The following is a 9,351-nucleotide window of genomic DNA, read 5'->3' on the forward strand; positions in this document are numbered from 1 at the left end:
AGACTGGCGCTTAGGTTCAAAGTGTGGTTTCCAGGTTTTGACCGACACGGAGATCAGATACGCCACCATCGAACTAGAGATGCTGGTATTGCCTGGGCTATGGTCATGCCGCCTTTACTTGTTCGGCCTTGGGCATTTCAATTTCAGCGACGGACCACCGCCCGCTCATACTCCATCTTCATCACTACACGGTGGACGCCATCGAAAATCCTCGCCCAACGTCTCAAGAGAAGGGCTGCCCCCTTACGTCTTACAGCCGCGTGGCGCGCCGTGTTTCAGCATACCAGACGCCCTCTCCTGAGCCCCTGTTAGTCGCCCCACACCCGGAAGATGAAGCTGGTTATACCACGGCCGCGGCTCACGTTCGGTCTTTTAGTGACACATTACAGCCACTTCTCTTTGCTGATAAGACGACGACGACGCCCTCCCATCGAAGACGACAGGACTTCTTCCAGAGCCATCGCTGCCGCCAAGACCGCACGCCCAACTCCTCGACAACGTCTCGCTTGATCTTCTACCAACTGCTACGCATATATACGCCTCCGCCCTCCCCCTTCTGGAAGTTAAGGATAGCTCTATGCGGACGGAGTTGTGTTGTACGGCCCCAGGATTGCCGTTCCTGCTGCTCTTCGTTGCGCACCTATCCCGCCCATATGACAGCCACTGTGGCGTTGAAGCCACCAGGCGAGAGCCCGGTCAGACCGCCTTTCTGGCCTGGTATTGACGCTCGATATAAAGAGCACGGTGAGGCCTGTGAGCCTTGCCAGCAACTCCAGCCCAGCCAGCAACAAGAGCTGTACCTGTGTAATGACCTCTGAAGTGGCCCTTGAGTCCGTGTCCGCCGACTTTTATCATGTGGTCGGAAAGTCTTTCCTGTGGTCGTTTATAGGGCTCTCTTGATGCCCGCGGTGGTTCCCCTGTGATAGGGTACACCACCTCTTCTAGGGTCATCCGATGTTCTGTTGTTTCTTCCGGGAAGTCGGGTGCTCTGGCCCGGAAATCGACGGTAGGGCCTCTTCAATCGCCACGAGCTCAAGAGCTTCGCCGAATGGTTGGGGCGCTCACCACATCGTCACCACCTCATTACCTGCAGGCGAATGACCACGCCGAGGCAGCGGTAAAGTCCGCAAAATACCCCATCCTCAAGACAGCACCGGATGGGGAACCTGACTGGCGGTGGAGTTCGACAGGGCCTACTAACCTGTAATACCCCTACTCTGCCGGACGCCTCTCCAGTCTAGGTGTTGTACTTTGTGTGCCTGCCCACCCCCACTCCCTTTCTTAGATGAGAAATTTGCAGATCAAGGTGGACGAGTGTGACCGCCGAGGTTGCCTGGATGGCCTCAGCGACGTCAATTGATGACGCCCACGCCCGCCCCCTTCCCAGCTGATCAGAAGGCAAGTACGAATCCAGGACCTGACGTCACACCGCTTGGGACAAGGTCGGGTCGTCGCGGCCGCGGGCGAGTCCCGTTCGTATTCAAGTCCGCCTCCCAGTGGTCGTGTGTGGTGGCGAAACAGACGCCATCTCCGCCCAGTGCCATTCCCAGTGACGAACCTTCCCCTCCCCTGTGCCCTTGCCCAGACCAGGAACGAAGGTCGTCAGTTGATCCTCCCATTGTCCTCCGCCGCTCCCCCGACTCATGGAAAAAGAGTTCGTAGTTGCTCGGAGATTGCACTACGAGCGAAGGTGTATAGATATGTAAATATCAAGATATGTGGAATGACGCCTGACGGCAAGACTCTGTTACCATTCATTAAAATTATTTATTCATGTCTGTATTACTATATACCATTATAGCATGTCTGATATTCAGCTTAGGGTCTAATGCCTATGTATACTTACTTGTGCTCCGATGTACTATGTCTGTACCAAGTGCTAGGTCAAGTAAATCAGGAAGATCTCATTTATTGTCCTAGTAATGTCTAGCAACTCTCCCTGCTGAGCTAGCTAATTCCTTTCTAGATCGGCTCAGGCCTGGTTACTTACAAGGGTCCTCGTGCTTGCTCCTGCCTCTGTACCTGTTGCTATCCTGCCAAGTCTTGTACTACTTATGAATATATCTACTGCTCGTGCTCTGGAGTTTGAAGAACCTTGTTCTTGATTACATCCTACCACACTGTCAACTATATCCCCCACCCAAACCCTGGCAAACAAACTCTCATCTTATATATATTTTTACCACAAGCTCTGTCCAGGTAGCGTACCTGGGAATCGCCTACAATTAAGGTTTCGTACCTTCCTTGTCAGCCTGTCCCTAACTATGCTAACGTCCAGTCTATCAAAGGACTAAGAGTTTTACACTAGCTGTTGTCGTTTCGTGTCTCTTTTCGCTACCATTTTGGTCGTTCCTCTCTTCACAACCTTCCATTCCTCTGAGTTTTCGTCAGACACGGGCTTTCCCTGTCTCGTGTCTCCTTCCTTCCTCCTCCTTATCACTTCCTTTAATTCCAAGTTTTCTTCTTTGATCTTCACTAACTCGGCCACTAGCTCGGCCCTCAGAAGGGCACAGCCCTGCTCACAAGTAGCACTAGCCAGTACTGACCTTTTATCCCCGGAGCTACGTCTGCCGTGACCCTTTCTCTAGCGAGGTCACAGAAGAAACTAAGAGAGGGAGAGAAACTAAGAGAGATAGATAGTGGAAAGGGAGAATTTTCACCGTAAAGAGTACTGACGAACAAAGAACAACAACCACAGCAACAGGAATGAGAGAGGAAAAAGAAAGAGAGAAAGAAAGTAATTAGAATGTCATACAAGGAGGGAAGAGAGTTTAAAAAGAGACACTAAGCGATCATAATAAACCAAACAAGACAAGGGAGACACAGGAAAGATGAAAGAGGAAATAAGAACCGACGATAACAGGGAGGAGAAAGATGGATGAGGGAATACGAAGTGAAAGACACAAGATGAGAAATTAGATAGATGAAGGAAATGAAACTAATGATAAAAGAAAGAAAGACGATGGAAGAAGGAGGAGAAAGGTGGAAGAAGAGGGGAGTGATAAGGTATGAGATATAGAAAGATGACAACATTTTACAGTTTGGGGAGATGTGAAGGAGACAGAGAGAATCAAATTGTAAATGGGTAGAGGAGGGGGAGGAGTGAGGAGACGGCTGTGGTGGGGGAAGGAAGTGGGAAAGGAGGAATGTTGGGAGGCAGCAGGGAGGATAGGGGAGATAATGTGGGCAGGCTGGGAGGGATGTAGGATGTGGGAAAGCAGTGAGGAGGTGATGTGGGGAGGCAAGGAGGGAGTAGGATGTGGGAAGGCAGTGAGGAGGTGATCTGGGGAGGCAAGGGGGGGAGGTAGGATGTGGGAGGCAGTGAGGAGGTAATGTGGGGAGGTGCTGTGAGGAGGCAGAGGAAGGGGAGGAGTTATTCCAATAATTAACACAGTAGGGAAGGTAAACATCAAGTAAACCCCCAAATTAACTTGGCCTTCCTGCTGGGTCCAATATGGCCCTTTGTGTGGCCATGTTCACTAGAGATGATTTCACCATGACCTCAGGATGACCTCGCTATGACATCACTATGACATCACTATTACCTCAGGATGACTTCACTATGACATCACTATTACCTCATGGTGACCTTTCTATGACCTCACTGGTACGCCTCTATGACTTGTATCTCTCTCAATACCCACCCAACCCCCATCTTCATCTTCTCCCAGGAGGTACGAAGGAGTGCACCCAGCCATCACGTATTACTGAGAATTGCTCAGTTCATCCTAGGCTAAAATGCTCGTCTTATACCCAAAATGCAATTAAGAATTTCTCGGTATGTGTAAAGTGAGTTTGGCAACGTTAGTGTTGTCTTACGTGATGCAACTCTTAGTAAGGCAATGTTGCCCTGTCGACTACCTGCCTTCTGACACACAACGCGCGCGTAATTACGTGTATATGTATGTTAATTTGTTGTGTACATAAGCCTGTGTAAGTATACCAAAAACCATAAGCTAATACATTACTATTCTCCATATCTACATGCCACCACCACTCTGTTTTGTGAAGAATGAAACAGAATCCAAGTATTTTATTGTGTGACACACACTTATGGCCACAACAGTTACATAAAAAGGAGATGAAATGTGTCAAATCCGTCGAATCTCTTTGATGTTTGTCTCTGTCAGTCAAACACTCTAGACTTATAAAATTTGGTGTATGAATGTCTTTTCCATATACTATTTTATAATCGATCCTTTAATAGGACGATTCTTCAGATCATATATATATATATATATATATATATATATATATATATATATATATATATATATATATATATATATATATATATATATATATATATATATATATATATATATATATATATATATATACCCAAAGGTTAAAAGTAACATTTGAGGTAGATGTATGATAGATGATTAATGGGTCTCATATGTTTTACCTGTCTTGACATGACTAGTTACGTCACCCGTTTTTTATAGCTCTTATGTTTACTGTGGTGGTTGGTGTGTGGATTAGTGGATGTCATGTTTTTGACATGACCATGTTTTTAAGGTCACATTGTATATATATATATATATATATAAACGCATTTATATACAATATTTTATAATCATGAAGTATTTAAAAAATGTTTGAATTTGATTGATTTTGAGAACATTTAGAATTGTACGGATGTCTCTATAGTATAGAGACATCATGTTATGTATCGAGTCTATACGCAACAAGTAAAACAACGAGAATGGTCGTGAATTGATCCCTAAAGCTGAGTCAATCGGTCATTCACTTGTTTTACTGACAATGATCAATGGAATGAAACCATAATAAATAAGGCATAAAAACCATCATTACTAACGATAACTCTTATACATGCATAGTAATAATAAGTAATAGTAACGAAGATACACGCAACAGTTATACATGCGTCTGGGACCAAGATGTAAGGTTCCCATACAATCCAATGAACTCGTATGTGTCCCTAGGAATCAAAGAGAACTAGATATATATTTTTAGAATTGTATCAGACAGTAAAGATTAATGCGATGTATGCCAGTATCAGTTTCTTAGTGTGGGAGAGGCGGTGTATGAGTAAGCTGGTATATCCTCCGTCTCACTTGACGCTGGAGGCCCTTGTTAGTGGCGACAGCTGTGTGTGTCTGTGGTGAGGGAGGCGCTGATAGTGTCCTGACCTCCCACCACATATTGGCCTTTGTGTGGTGTAAAGACCAGGGGATGTGCAGTATGGTAATCTTTCTCCGCCCTCACCACCACCACGCCCCTCCACCACAGTGATCCCCCTCCACCACTAACATTAACGCCCCTCCACCATAACTACCACAGTGACGCCCCTCCTCCACCATCAACACAGTGACAGCCACCACCACCACCACAGTAACGACCCTCCTCCACCACTAACATTGACGCCATTCCACAACCACCACAGTAACGACCCTCCACCACCACCACCACCACACACTGTCTCACACACCACCACACTGATCCCTCCACCACCACCACACTGATCCCTCCACCACCACAGATCCCTCCACCACCACCACCACCACACTGTCCCTCCCACCACCACCCTCATCCCCTCCACCATTAACATTGGCGCCCCTCCACCTCCATCACCACACCACAGTGACGCCCCTCCTAACTTCATCACCACCACAGTGACGCCCTCCACCTTCATCACCCCACAGTGACGCCCCTCCACCTTCATCACCACCACAGTGACGCCCCTCCACCTTCATCACCACCACAGTGACTCACATACCACCACAGTGACCCCTTCTCCACAGCACCACACCGATCCCTTCCACCACCACCACAGTGATGCCCTTCACCACAGTAACGACCCTCCACCACCACACTTACGACCCTCCGCCACCACACTTACGACCCTCCGCCACCACACTTTTCCCACCATCTTGCTGTTGCCTCAACAGCAGCTAAATAATAAGCGACATATAATAGTTACCACAGATTTGTACTCGACGATAAACAGAATCAAATATATCCCTTAAATATACTGTACAGTATACTATCATTATGACTATAATAGACTATATATTGATATAAACCTATGAACTTCAACAACAAAAATAATACCACAAGAACAATCTGGTAAAATTTATGTCACTAGAGGTCAGGAACCGTGTGGCGTATATCCGTGTCTCGGGGTCAAGAGCCGTGTGACGTATATCCGTCTCGGGGTCAAAAGCCGAGTGACGTATATCCGTGTCGGGGTCAAGAACCGTGTGACGTAAATCCATTTTAGGAGCGAAGGATCCGTGAGGCGGAGATGAAGTGTCGTGCTGGCTGCCGGGACCGCTGGAGCCGTGCAAATGTCCCCGTCTTGTTCAGGCACGGAATGGAACGAATTAAATTCATGTGAGGAGGTTAAAGTACCGTGCCTGACGTCATGCACCGGTGAAGGAGGATTAGTGTTAGGATGAAGGGTGAAGGATGTGTGGTGAAGTAGTGAAGGATGTGAATGTAGTGGTGAAGGATGTGGTGTAGTGATGAAGGATGTAGTGTTGTGGTGGTGAAGGATGTATTGGTTTAGTGGTGAAGGATGTTGTGGTGTAGTAGTGAAAGATGTGTGATGAGGATGCAGTGGTGAAGGATGTAGTGGTGTAGTGGTGAAGGATCAGTGGGAAGGATGAGTGGTGTGGTGGTGAAAGAATGCAGTGGTGAAGGATGTAGTGGTGTAGTGGTGAGGATGTAGTGAGTGTAATGGTGAAGAATGCAGTGGTGAAGGATGTAGTGGTGTAGTGGTGAAGGATGCTGTGGTGAAGGATGTAGTGGTGTAGTGGTGAAGGATGCAGTGGTGGAGGATATAGTGGTGTAGTGGTGGAAGGCGTGGTGAAGGATGTAGTAGTGTAGTGGTGAAGAATGCAGTGGTGAAGGATGTAGTGGTGTAGTGGTGAAGGATGCTATGGTGAAGGATGTAGTAGTGTGAGTGGTGAAGGATGTAGTGGTGTGGTGGTAGGATGTAGTGGTGAAGGATGTGTGGTGTAGTGGTGAAGGATGTGGTGGTGTAATGGTGAAGGATGTAGTGTTGTAGTGGTGAAGAATGTAGTGGTGTAGTGGTGAAGGATGTAGTGGTGTATGGTGAAGAATGTAGTGTTGTAGTGGTGAAGAATGTAGTGGGTGTAGTAGTGAAGGATGTAGTGGTGAAGGATGTGTGGTGTAGTGGTGAAGGACGTAGTGGTGTATGATGTAGTGGTGTAGTGGTGAAGGACGTAGTGGTGAATGATGTAGTGGTGTGAGTGGTGAAGGATGTAGTGGTGTATGATGTAGTGGTGTAGTGGTGAATGATGTGGTGGTGAAGTGGTGAAGGATGTAGTGGTGAGGTGGTGTAGTGGTGGGTGGTGTATGATTGTAGTGGTGTAGTGGTGAAGGATGTGTGGTGTGAGTGGTGAATGATGTAGTGGTGTAGTGGTGAAGGATGTGTGGTGTAGTGGTGAAGGAAGTAGTGGTGAATGATGGTGGTGTAATGGTGAAGGATGTGGTGTTGTGAGTGGTGAAGAATGTAGTGGTGTAGTGGTGTAATGGTGAAGGATGTAGTGTTGTAGTGGTGAAGAATGCAGTGGTGTAGTGATGTAATGGTGAAGGATGTAGTGGTGTGTATGATGAGAGGAGTGAAGGATGTGTGGTGAAGTGGTGAAGGATGTGTAGTGTAGTGGTGAAGGATGTGTGGTGTAGTGATGAAGGATGTAGTGTTGTGGTGGTGAAGAATGTATTGGTTTAGTGGTGTGAAGGATGTTGTGGTGTAGTAGTGAAGGATGTAGTGGTGAAGATGCAGTGGTGAAGATGTAGTGGTTAAAGTGGTGGGATGCAATTTGGTGTGCAGTGAAGATGTAGTGGTGTAGTGGTGAGGATGTAGTAGTGTAATGATGATTGGTGAAGGATGTAGTGGTGTAGTGGTGAAGGATGCTTGGTGGAAGGATGTAGTGGGTGTGGTGAAGGATGGAGGGATATGGAGTGTGGTGTGGTGGTTGAGAGAGCAGGTGGTGAAGGGATGTAGTAGTGTAGTGGTGAAGAATGCAGTGGTGAAGGATGTAGTGGTGTAGTGGTGAAGGATGCTATGGTGAGAGAAGTAGTGGTGTAGTGGTGAAGGATGTAGTGGTGTGGTGGTGAAGGATGTGGTGAAGGATGTGTGGGGTGTAGTGGTGAAGGATGTAGTGGTGTAATGGTGAAGGATGTAGTGTTGTGGTGGTGAAGAATGTAGTGGTGTGGTGGTGAAGGATGTAGTGGTGTAATGGTGAAGAATGTAGTAGTGTTGGGAGTGTAATTGAAGGATGTAGTGGTGAAGGATGATGGATTGTAGTGGGAAGGACGTAGTGGTGTATGATGTGGTGGTGTAGTGGTGAAGGACGTGGTGGTGAATGATGTAGTGGTGTAGTGGTGAAGGATGTAGTGGTGTATGATGTAGTGGTGTAGTGGTGAATGATGTGTGGTGAAGTGTGGGTGAAGGATGTAGTGTGGAGTGGTGTAGTGGGTGGTGTATGATGTAGTGGTGTAGTGGTGAAGGATGTGTAGCAGTGGTGAATGATGTAGTGGTGTAGTGGTGAAGGATGTGGTGTAGTGGTGAAGGAAGTAGTGTGGTGAATGATGTAGTGGTGTAATGGTGAAGGATGTGGTGTTGTGAGTGGTGAAGAATGTGGTTGTGGTGGTGTAATGGTGAAGGATGTAGTGTTGTAGTGGTGAAAGAATGCAGTGGTGTAGTGATGTAATGGTGAAGGATGTGGTATGATGTAGTGGTGTAGTGGTGAAGGATGTGGTTAGTGGTGAAGGACGTAGTGGTGGATGTAGTGGTGTATGATGTAGTGGTGTAGTGGTGAAGGATGTAGTGGTGAATAGTGTAGTGGTGTATGATGTAGTGGTGTAGTGGTGAAGGATGTGAGTGGTGTAGTGGTGGAATGATGTAGTGTTGTAGTGGTGAAGAATGTGGTGGTGTAGTGATGTAATGGTGAAGGATGTGGTGGTGAATTTGATGTGGTGGTGTAGTGGTGAAGGATGTAGTGGTGAAGTTATGTAGTGGTGTAGTGGTGAAGGGTGTGGTGGTGAAATATGTTGGTGTAGTGGTGGAATGATGTGTGGTTGTAGTGGTGAAGGACGTAGTGGTGAATGATGTAATGGTGTAGTGGTGGTGAGGATGTGGTGGTGAGATTTTGTGGTGGTGTGGTGGTGAAGGATGTGGTGAGGAGGTGTGTGTAGTGGTGTGGTGGTGAAATATGTGGTGGTGTGGTGGTGTAGAGGATGTGTGGTGTAGTGGTGAAGGACGTGGTGAATGATGTAGTGGTGTAGTGGTGAAGGATGGTGAATGATGATGTGGTGATTGGTGGTGAATTATGTAGTGGTGTAGTGGTGAAGGAT

Source organism: Homarus americanus, unplaced genomic scaffold, assembly GCF_018991925.1.
Source record: "Homarus americanus isolate GMGI-L3 unplaced genomic scaffold, GMGI_Hamer_2.0 scaffold56333, whole genome shotgun sequence".
Taxonomy (NCBI): Eukaryota; Metazoa; Arthropoda; class Malacostraca; order Decapoda; family Nephropidae; genus Homarus; species Homarus americanus.